The sequence below is a fragment of the Lactuca virosa genome, chromosome 3 (assembly GCF_052849685.1).
Source record: "Lactuca virosa cultivar CGN04683 chromosome 3, Lactuca_virosa_CGN04683_v6, whole genome shotgun sequence".
NCBI classification, from domain to species: domain Eukaryota; kingdom Viridiplantae; phylum Streptophyta; class Magnoliopsida; order Asterales; family Asteraceae; genus Lactuca; species Lactuca virosa.
The window spans coordinates 235,149,443-235,161,430 of NC_136428.1; positions in this window are offsets into that span (position 1 = coordinate 235,149,443).

Sequence of the window (11,988 nt, forward strand, 5' to 3'; positions counted from 1 at the left end):
ACAGTTCAAATAACACCTACAGGTTGCGAGCCTGCTAGTGTTCCACTGGACTGTCTAGAATAGTTCGTGGTTGTCATCCATACTCTGCTAGATGACGGGGCCAACACTTGGGTAAAAGGCTTCTCTCATGGTTCACCTCTCACCCTTATCTCATGGTCTATATCTCCTCTCATCATTTTTTTTGTCACACATCAACTGTTTCATCTACCTATGTTTTACCCAACACATTTTGTAGATATAAAAATACATATACAGTTTAAATCATTTAAAACATGTATAAAAATCTTTCAACCAGCATAGACGGAAAGTATACAGACAATATGCACACATAGCATGTAATTTATATTAAATACTTCATATCTATGTGTAAGATGAAAGTAACTATGCACTCACCTGATAAGGTGGTTACTCGGTACTCGGACAGCGCTTCGTTAATCTTAAAACAATTTCCCTCGGACAAAACCTAGTATCATTACCACTAGAGTTTAGTCTAACGTTAACCGCGACTAATTAATAGTCTAGCTATTATTACTATTATATAAGCGTTAAGCAGCACTCTTATACAACTCATAATAATAGCCCAAATAATTATTTTAAGGTCCTAATAATGTTACTATATTAAAACATAAGTTATACTAAAGATAGGGTAGGCATAGCTCACTTACAGCGGGTTTTTCGCAAAACCGGGCTTCGCTGGAGCAACGTTCCGGAGCGGAAAGGCTCTTTTCTCGGGACTCCGGGAGCCTCGAGGCTTCCTTCGGGTGATAGGGGGTTTACCTAGGCTTAGGGGGGGGGGGTTAGGAACCCTTAGAGAAAGAGTGTAGAGAGAGAAAGTTGAAGGGGAGAGGTGTGGGAAATGAAGGAACCGACACCTCTATTTATAGGCTGATTTCCTGATGGACTCGCTGAGTCAGTTCACTGACTCGCTGAGTCAGTGCCATGTGTCATCACCTGATGGCTTTTCTTGGGGAGAAAGCCTTGACCCATATTCAGCCACGTCACCCCTTTTGCAGCAGCACCCTGCCGACTTCTAAACCCCGTAACTTTCGCATACGAGCTCCGTTTTCGACATTCTTTTTTTCCACGCGTAGATAAAAACAAGATCTACCACTTTCATTTAGACTCCATCAGCTAATTCCTGACCGATCTTAAATTTAACAATAGGAGGAGATTAGACTGTTAAATGACTGCGAAAAATTCGTATCTCCTTCATACGGACTCCGTTTTCGTCTTTCTTTTTACCGTTGAGTTCCTATTAATGAGATCTTCAACTCTCATTTAGGTCGTGTATGCCAAAAACTGTTAGATCTAAAATTCGAGTTTCGGGTCGTGCACTGCTATGCCAAATGTTAGAAAATTCATAACTTCCTCATACGAAGTCAGATTTGGGCGTTCTTTTTATGCACGATTTCGGTTTAACGTATACTACAACTTTTGTTTAGATCACTAAGGCCAAAAAGTCCTCTATCGTAAATTCACTATTTACGTCACCCGGTGTCGTGCCGGTTTTGCCGTAAAACTTCGACGGGCCATAACTTCTTCGTTATAACTCGTATTTCAGCGTTCTTTATATGTACGGAACCCTTTTAACATATACTACCACTTGGTTAAGATTAATCCTTATAAATAATATTCCATCAATAACCCATTTTTGATGCTTATTGTCTCTAAATTGGCTAGCCCGAATGTGCGGGCGTTACATAATCCTCTGTTCTCAAGATATCAGCTGGACAAATACATGGAACACCGTCGTACTTATTGTATAGCAGTTCGTTTCCCGATTTCCGATTTGTTTGATATAGAACTTAGTCGAACACATCAATTTAGTTCTGACCGGGCCCTGTACATAAGTCAAAACAAAATCATCGAGGGGCCCAAGATATCGCTTCTAATCCTCCAAGGACTAGAAGGAACATATAAGCTTCGACTCATATGCTTATAGTAACTATTCATAAAGTTGTACAGAACAACACGTTTTATAGCATCAAGTTACTGATGCGTTTTCGTACTATCAATGTACAGCCAACTCACAGTTCAACAACTCATATCTCTTGGCTTGAAGACTCATATGATATTACCGTCTCACGATCACTCGAGATGTGTTCCATGAAGTGATACAAATGAGCGTGGGTTGAATCCAATACTCAGACCTTATGAGCACTCATGAATGTTGCAACAACCATTTCTATGTCTAATACAATTTAGACAAATCTACAAACCCAATTCATGACAGTCTTATTTCAATACCTACTTCCAAAGTATGATCAACTGTGGATAGTTTGAATAATAAAATTATTCTGGAAGTCAAAACATGCAAAATGAAACAACAGTAAATGATTGACACAAGACAGTACCATACTTGTAAATAAAAAACACCTTTTATTTAAACATCAAATGTCAATTACATTTCAACTATTACAAGTTTCTAAAGCTATCTAACTACTAAAACTAATACCATCCTTCAGCCTGATGCGCCTCGCATGCTGTATATGCTTAACCCTACTCAGTCCCTTCGTGAGGGGATCTGCTGGGTTCTCATCTGATGATACCCTCTTTGCCACGAGGAGTCCTTCTTCTATACGATGTCTAATGAAATGGTATTTTTTATAGATGTGCCTAGATCTGCCGTGATCCCTTGGTTCCTTGGCTAAGGCAACTACACTCTCGCTATCACAGAAAATCTCCAAGGTCTCCAATGAAGTTCTTCAGCCATATCGCCTCCTTTGCCACCTCGCTTGGTGCTATGTACTCTGATTCGCAAGTAGAATCAGCTATTGTCTCCTGCTTGGAGCTTTTCCAAGTAATTGCTCCTCCATTCACGGTAAAGACCCAGCCCGACTGAGTGCGGAAATTATCCCTATCATTCTGAAAGCTGGTGTCGCTATACCCCACCACTCTTAAGTCATCACTCCCACCGAGTTTAAGGACCCAGTCCTTAGTCCTCCGCAGGTACTTGAGAATGTTCTTCACTGCAGTCCAGTGAGCCTTGCCAGGGTTCCCTTGATATCTGTTGACCATGCTCAAAGCAAAGGCCACATCAGGGCGAGTACAAGTCATAGCATACATGATCGAGCACACAGCGGAAGCATATGGTACATGACTCATCTCAGCTATCTCAGCCTCTGTACTCGGACTCTGAGTCTTACTCAGTTTGGCGTTACTCTGGATCAGTAAGTCTCTTTTCTTGGAATCCTGCATGTTAACCTTTTCAACACCTTATCCAAGTAGGTACTCTGACTAAGTCCAATTAGTCTCTTACTCCTCCTCTCAATATCCTGATCCCTAGGATATAGGTAGCTTCTCCAAGGTCCTTCATAGCGAAACACTTCCCACGCCAGGACTTTACCTCCTGCAAGGTTGGGATGTCATTTCCTATGAGTAGTATGTCATCTACATACAATACCAAGAGGCTAACTATGCTCCCACTAGCTTTGACATATACACATGACTCATCTTCGCTTCTCAAAAAGCGAAACTCTTCGACTTTCTCATCGAAACAAAGATTCCATCGGCGAGATGCTTGTTTCAATCCATAGATGGATTTATCAAGCTTACACACTCTATTAGGGTACTTGGCATCGACAAAACCCTCTGGCTGATTCATGTAAACATCCTCAGCCAACTTTCCATTAAGGAAAGCACTTTTGACATCCATTTGCCATATCTCATAGTCATGAAATGCAGCTATGGCTAGCACAACCCTAATAGATATAATCTTTGCACTACTGGTGAGAAGGTCTCATCATAGTCAACTCCCAGAGTTTGAGTAAAGCCCTTCGCAATCAGTCGCGCTTTGTAGGTGTGTACCTTCCCATCCATGTCGGTCTTCTTCTTGAAGATCTATTTGCACCCGGCTGTCTTACGACCCGGTACATTGTCAACCAAGTTCCAAACTTGATTGTCATACATGGATTGGATCTCGCTGTCCATAGCCTCTTTCCATTTAGCAGACTCGGGGCCTGCCATGGCTTCCCTATAGTTGTTAGGTTCATCCAGATTTACCAGTGTACTATCACTGATAAATGTATCACCTTCCGCAGTAATATGGAAAGCATAATAATGCTCAGGTGCATTCCTAACTCTAGTGGAACGTCTTAGAGGTACGGGCTCGTCAGTTGATTCAACATGAGTTTCCTCCTCAGGTTGATTGCTAGGGTTTGACGTTCCTTCACCACTTGACTCTTGAAGCTCTTCAAGGTCAATTTGCCTCCCACTGTTTCCTTGGCTTATGAACTCTCTCTCACGAAAGACTCCTCTCTTTGTCACAAAGAGCACATTATCACTGGGTCTGTAAAAGAGGTAACCAGAGGATTTTTGTGGGTAGCCGATGAAAATACACCTCTCACTTCGAGGTTCAAGCTTGTCGCGAGACTCGCGCCTCACGAAAGCCTTGCAACCCCAAATCTTGATGTGGTCCAAAGTGGGAACTTTCCCAGTCCACATCTCGTGAGGTGTTTTGCCAACCTTTTTAGTAGGGAATAAAATAAGGATATGGGCGGTAGTCTCCAAGGAATACCCTCAGAATGAGATTGGTAATGAAGCTCAACTCATCATGGAACAAACCATGTCCAACAAGGTTCGATTGCGCCTCTCAGCCACACCATTCAACCGTGGTGTCCTAGGAGGTGTCAATTGTGAAATAATTCCACATTCCTTAAGATAGTCAAGGAACTCGATGCTAAGATACTCACCACCCCGATCGAATCAGAGCATCTTGATCTTCATGCCCAGCTGATTCTCCACTTCCTGCTTAAACTCTTTGAATTTTTCAAAGGTTTCCGACTTATGCTTGATTAAGTAGATATAACCATATCAGCTATAATCATCAGTAAAAGTCACATAGAAGCGGCTAGCATCCCTTGTGGCGGTTCTGAAGGGTCCACACACATCAGTGTGTATGAGGTCCAACAAACCTTCACCCCTAGCACAAGTACCAGTGAAGGGTGACTTTGTCATTTTTCTAACTAAACAAGATTCGCAACTATCATCTGATTTTAGGTCAAATGATTCCAAAACTCCAGCCTTTTGGAGTTAGTCTATGCGCTTCTTGTTAAAATGTCCAAGACGACAATGCAACAAGGATGCTTTATCCAAACTAATGGAAGAATAAATATGTAATACATTATTTCCTAAGTTGTCTACAATCGACATAGTTTCATATACACCATCACAAGGTAATGCTTTAAAAGAAAATACACCATTATAAAAAGCATCAATAACACCAATCTTATTATCAAATGAGAAGGTAAATCCTTGCTTGTACAAACTATGAAAGGAAATAATATTTCTCGCCATTTCAGACGAGTAACAACATTTATTCAAATATAATGTTAACCCATTACTAATCAATAAAGAATAAACTCCAATCTTGGTAACATGTGATGCTTTCCTATTGCCCATGATTAAGTTTATCTTTCCGTGCTCCACTTCTTCACTTCATCTTAGGCGCTGAAAATCAGTACAAATGTGAATACCACAACCTGTATCAAGAACCCAAGAATTAGTATGCGATGAGTTATTAGACAATATAGTGTAAATACCTGCATGGGTGGGTTTTACTTTCCCATCCCTAACATCCTGCAATTATTTGGGGCAGCTTCGCTTCTAGTGCCCTTTTTCCTGACTGTAGAAGCATTGTGCTTCCTTTGGGTTTGAAGAAGGAGTGATGGGACCACCTTTGGTTCCACTTGAAGAGGATCCATCAAGAGACTTTCCCTTGGTACCCTTCGAAGGGGTTTTCCTCTTCTTCCCCTTACCTTGCCCGATTGCCAGAACAGGGGTAGTAGTAGGAGTAGAAGTAACAACCAATTTACTTTTTAGACCACTTTCAGCGGTCCTCAAAAGTCCTTGAAGTTTGCTAAGTGTGACCTCCTCCTTGTTCATATGATAAGTCATGCGGAACTGATCATAACTTGGAGGTAAGGAGTGTAGAATGATATCAATAGCCATCTCCTCAGGAAAGTCCACATTTAGCTTTAACAACCGGTCCACGAACCTTTGCATTTTCTGCAAGTGGCCGGTGATGGGTTCACCATCCTTCATCTTGGCTGTTATCATGGAAGAGATGATTTCATACCACTCTTGACGAGCACTCAGATGGTACCTTTCCATCAGGTCTTGGTGCATCTCAAAAGGGTAGAAATCTTCATAGGATTTCTGGAGTTCTGCTGACATGGTAGCCAACATGATGCAAGACACCTTAGTGGAATCTTTCTCATGGGCAGTGTACTCAGCAATCTCCTCAAGAGGAGCAGATGACTCATCAATAACCTTCAGTTCCTTATCAAGAACATACTCCTTGCCCTCATAGCGAGTAATCGTCCTGATGTTCTGTGACATCCCCATTTTCACGGCCAGAAAAGACCGATTTTGTTTATGCTTGATAAAAATCAGAGTACCTCTTTTAATAAAAATGTTGCGGAATTTGTTCCTAGAAAAACATGATAAATACGTTATCAAGGCATTTCCGAAGAAATGTATTTTATTCGTTTTAAAACATTGGGATGTCATCGTCAATACAGAAACATAAGCATAAACAGAACTTACATTCATTATCACTAGTGATCTGCACCTCTTAAATCTCTCAGTGTAATGTAACTTCGTATCGGCACCTGTGATTCAAATAAGATTGAGTGGGTCAGGTTGGGAAACCCGGTGAGTACATAGGGATTTCAATCCCACAATGTCATATCATATATACAATTTAGAACTCACCAAAATATACAATCTTACCATATATATAATTTCAACTCTTACCCCACCCCGTTAATCCTCACAACGAGACTATCCATACTCCCGGACCTTAAATTTTACCTCTTACTTAATCCATACTCTCGGATCTAATCCATGCTCTCGGATCAATAATTGTGCCCATTCCATACGCTCAGATTAGGGACAAGTGTCTATGTGAAAATCCATTCTCCCGGATTAACGACGAATGACGATGTCCTATCCATACTCCCGGAATGAGGACGACTGACTAGGCCTTAATCCATACTTCCGAACTAAGGACAATGACTATGTCTAATCCATGCTCCCGGATCAATGACATATACTAAAGTTCTATTCTCTGAGTATAACTCACTCGTACTCGTAAGAAAAGACTACCCAATATTCCCCATAATTAATTTAGGTTTACTCTTTATCCTAAATCATCATATATAATCAGGTATGTTCTTTAACACGTATTTTAGGCAACATCAAATAACTCGCACATAATCATATATTTAATACTTCAATCAATACTTGTATTAAAATCATGTTCATGAAAAGGACTATGCACTCACCTGGTAAGGTGGTGACTCGGTACTCGGACAGCGCTTCGTTATCTCAAAACAATTTTCCCTTGACAAAACCTAGCATCAATACCACTAGGGTTTAGTCTAACGTTAACCGCGACTAATTAATAGTCTATCAATTATTATTATTATATAAGCGTTAAACAACACTCTATATAACTCATAATAATAGCCCAAATAATTATTTTAAGGACCTAATAACATTACTATAATTATTTAAAAGCTATATTAAAAATTTCATAGGCGTAGCTCACTTACAGCGGATTTTAAAGAAAACAGGGCTTTGCTTGGAGCAGCGTTTCAAAACCGAAAGACCCTTTTTCTCGGGACTCCGGGAGCCTCGGTGCTTCCTTCGGGTGCTAGGGGGTTTCCTAGGGTTTAGGAGGGTTTAGGGATTGTAGAGAGAGAAAGAGATTTGGTGTGAAAAACTCGGAAGAATTCGCACCTATTTATAGGGTTGATCTCGGACCGTACGCTGGGCGTACTACTCAACTACGCTGGGCGTAATTCGGATAAGGGTCCAGCTCGCATACAGCTGGCTCGCACCTGGACTCGGAAGGGATAAGGCCGAGGTACGCTGGGCGTACCCAACCTCGGATGCGGGGCGTAGCGAAGGGTGATGCGTCGTTCATCGGATGCGAAGCTGATCTTCATCGAATGGCCCAGATCGAGCCACATCATCACTATCGCAACATGTTTCGCAAATTCCACCCTCAAATTCAAAAACTCGTATCTTTCGCATACGAGCTCCATTTTCGACGTTCTTTATATCCACGCATAGGTGGGAACGTACTCTACAACTTTCGTTTAGACTCCGTCGGCTAATTTTGACTTGATTTTAAAAGTTATATTTTTAACAGGCCGGGACAGGATTGGTCCATTAAAAATTCATAACTTCTTCATCCGACATCCGTTTTCGTCTGTCTTTTTATCGTTATGCTACTATTAACGAGATCTTCGATTCTCATTTAGGTTGTGTCGGCTAAAAACCGCTCGATCTAATACTCGAATTTCGGGCTGTACACTGCTAAGCCGAAACTTCGAAAAATCATAACTTCCTCATACGAAGTCAGATTTGGGCATACTTTTTATGGACGCTCTCGGTTTAACGTATTCTACGACTTTCGTTTAGATCGCTAAGGATAAAAGTCGCTCTATCGTAAATTCACTATTTACGCTTCCCGGTGTCATGCCAGTTCCGTTGCGAAACTTCGACGGGTCATAACTTCTTCGTGATAACTCGGATTTCGGCGTTCTTTATATGTACGGAACCCTTGGGACATATTCTAGACATATTCTAAATAATCTTTTGTCAAAAAGTCATTTTCGACCCCTATTATCTCTAAATTGACTAGTCCAGATCTACGGGCGTTACAATTATCCCCCCTTAGGATGATTACGTCCCGGAATCATCAGCGAAACAGGGCTGTATAATGACTCCATACGTTATCTCTTCATCCTAAATAATAATTGTATCTTCTATGTTGCTTCAAACGAGTATCTAACTCTTGGATTCCATAACTGCAGGCGCTGCTCGATCTTGCACCTGCTCGTTGGACTCCAAATTACAACCTTCAAGTCACAATCTCGATCCTTACTGGAGACTGATTCTTCTTCTTAACAATCTTAGGATTACTACCATGGACCGATGTGTCATATTGTAATGACCTATCATCGTATGTTGCAACGCTTAGACTCATATCTTTTAGAGTCAAATTTCCAGAACATACTATACCTTCCTTCATGTTCTAATGTGATATAATCACATCTTAAAAGGTAGCATTCCTAGCTACAAGCAACTATCGCGACACCCTACTGATCGCTTTGATTGTCTTTCACTTCAATCTTCTAGCTTAAGTCAGATGCTACATCGGACTTGGTTCTCTGAACCATGTAACATACTCATCGTAGTCGGACTCAATTCGATATGACCACTAGGGTCGGAATAACAACAATCTTCTTAGTCATTACCGAAACGATGGTAACGACATACTTGAATAAAACGGTATCAATTACTAGCTTCTTGGTAACCTTGTGACTTTCCCTGATCCAAGTGTGAGTCCTGTGTTTCCGGTAGTATAGGCCTCTACTACCATTCACACCTACTCATACTCGTCCCAAGTATTGTCTCACAGTTCTCCAAGTTATTACCTCAAAAACAATTTTAACACATACAAATGTGTCCAAACAATCACATAATTTTCCCTAGACTCTACTAGGACTTCTTCCATGCGTATCTTCAATCATCATTTCTGCTTCAACTCGGTTGGTGATGGAAATGTCAGATGATGGGATAACTTCATGGATTATACCAAAAATCTTTCTTTCTGCTAATCGAAAGTGTACTTCTCCCGTACTAGATATATTATTTCTTAGACGCATTCTAAAGGCAAGATATCACTCTTACGATATCTTCCGATAGGTACCACTCAATATCGTAAACCTTCTCATTTCCTCCATTTATTCAATTCGCTATGAGTCTTCACCAAGACGTTATGTTCACGGAAGCATGCTTTCAGTGTATCGAGACGAGAATATAGATAGAGAAGATTTAGACGCGTATTCCACCTTATTACTCCGAAAAGTTACATGCTAGTTCTAATATCGTAATTAAATGTTTAGAAGTCTGAACACATAAAATTTCCAGATCCGGTCGGCAACAGACCATAGATCCGATCATATAATGCATATCTTAAATCATTTAGCACATAAAAGCATTTTAGGCAACTTCCCTAATTAAGCTAGTGCTTGTGTCTATTCAGGTGTACTACCTAAAATATATTAGACACTCTTCTCACGATCATCGCTTAGCATTCTAAGTTTAAGTCTAGAAATAAATCTTTATTCCTAGTTCGCTTAAACTAATGCTCTGATACCAACTGTGACATCCCCATTTTCACGGCCAGAAAAGACCGATTTTGTTTATGCTTCATAAAAATCAGAGTACCTCTTTTAATAAAAATGTTGTGGAATTTGTTCCCAGAAAAACATGATAAATATGTTATCAAGTCATTTCCGAAGAAATGTTTTTTATTCGTTTTAAAACATTGGGATGTCATCGTCAATACAAAAACATAAGCATAAACAGAACTTATATTCATTATCACTAGTGATCTACACTTCTTTAATCTCTCAGTGTAATGTAACTTCGTCTCGACACCTGTGATTCAAATAAGCTTGAGTGGGCCAGGTTGGGAAACCCGGTGAGTACATAGGGATTTCAATCCCACAATGTCATATCATATATACAATTTAGAACTCACCAAAATATACAATATTACCATATATATAATAGCAACTCTTACCCCACCCCGTTAATCCTCACAACGAGACTATCCATACTCCCGGACCTTAAATTTTACCTCTTACTTAATCCATACTCTCGGATCTAATCCATGCTCTCGGATCAATAATTGTGCCCATTCCATACTCTCGGATTAGGGATAAGTGTCTATGTGTAAATATATTCTCCTGGATTAACAAATAATGACTATGTCCTATCCATACTCCCGGACTGAGGACGATTGACTAGGTCTTAATCCATAATCCCGGACTAAGGAGAATGACTATGTCTAATCCATGCTCCCGGATCAATGACATATACTAAAGTTCTATTCTCTGAGTATAACTCACTCGTACTCGTAAGAAAAGACTACCCAATATTCCCCATAATTAATTTAGGTTTACTCTTTATCCTAAATCATCATATATAATCAGGTATGTTCTTTAACACGTATTTTAGGCAACATCAAATAACTCGCACATAATCATATATTTAATACTTCAATCAATACTTGTATTAAAATCATGTTCATGAAAGGGACTATGCACTCACCTGGTAAGGTGGTGACTCGGGACTCGGACAACGCTTCGTTATCTCAAAACAATTTTCCCTTGACAAAAACTAGCATCAATACCACTAGGGTTTAGTCTAACGTTAACCGCGACTAATTAATAGTCTATCAACTATTATTATTATAGAAGCGTTAAACAACACTCTATATAACTCATAATAATAGCCCAAATAATTATTTTAAGGACCTAATAACATTACTATAATTATTTAAAAGCTATATTAAAAATTTCATAGGCGTAGCTTACTTACAACGGATTTTCAAGAAAACAGGGCTTTGCTTGGAGTAGCGTTTCTAAACCGAAAGACCCTTTTTCTCGAGACTCCGGGAGCCTCGGGGCTTCCTTCGGGTGCTAGGGGGGTTTCCTAGGGTTTAGGAGGGTTTAGGGATTGTAGAGAGAGAAAGAGATTTGGTGTGAAAAACTCGGAAGAATTCGCACCTATTTATAGGGTTGATCTCGGACCGTACGCTGGGCGTACAACTCAACTACGCTGGGCGTAATTCGGATAAGGGTCCAGCTCACATATAGCTGGCTCGCACCTGGACTCGGAAGGGATAAGGCTGAGGTACGCTGGGCGTACCCAACCTCGGATGCGGGGCGTAGCGAAGGGTGATGCGTCGTTCATCGGATGCGAAGCTGATCTTCATCGGACGGCCCAGATCGAGCCACATCAGCACTATCGCAACATGTTTCGCAAATTGCACCCTCAAATTCAAAAACTCGTATCTTTCGCATACGAGCTCCGTTTTCGACGTTCTTTATATCCACGTATAGGCGGGAACGTACTCTACAACTTTCGTTTAGACTCTGTCGGCTAATTTTGACTCTATTTTAA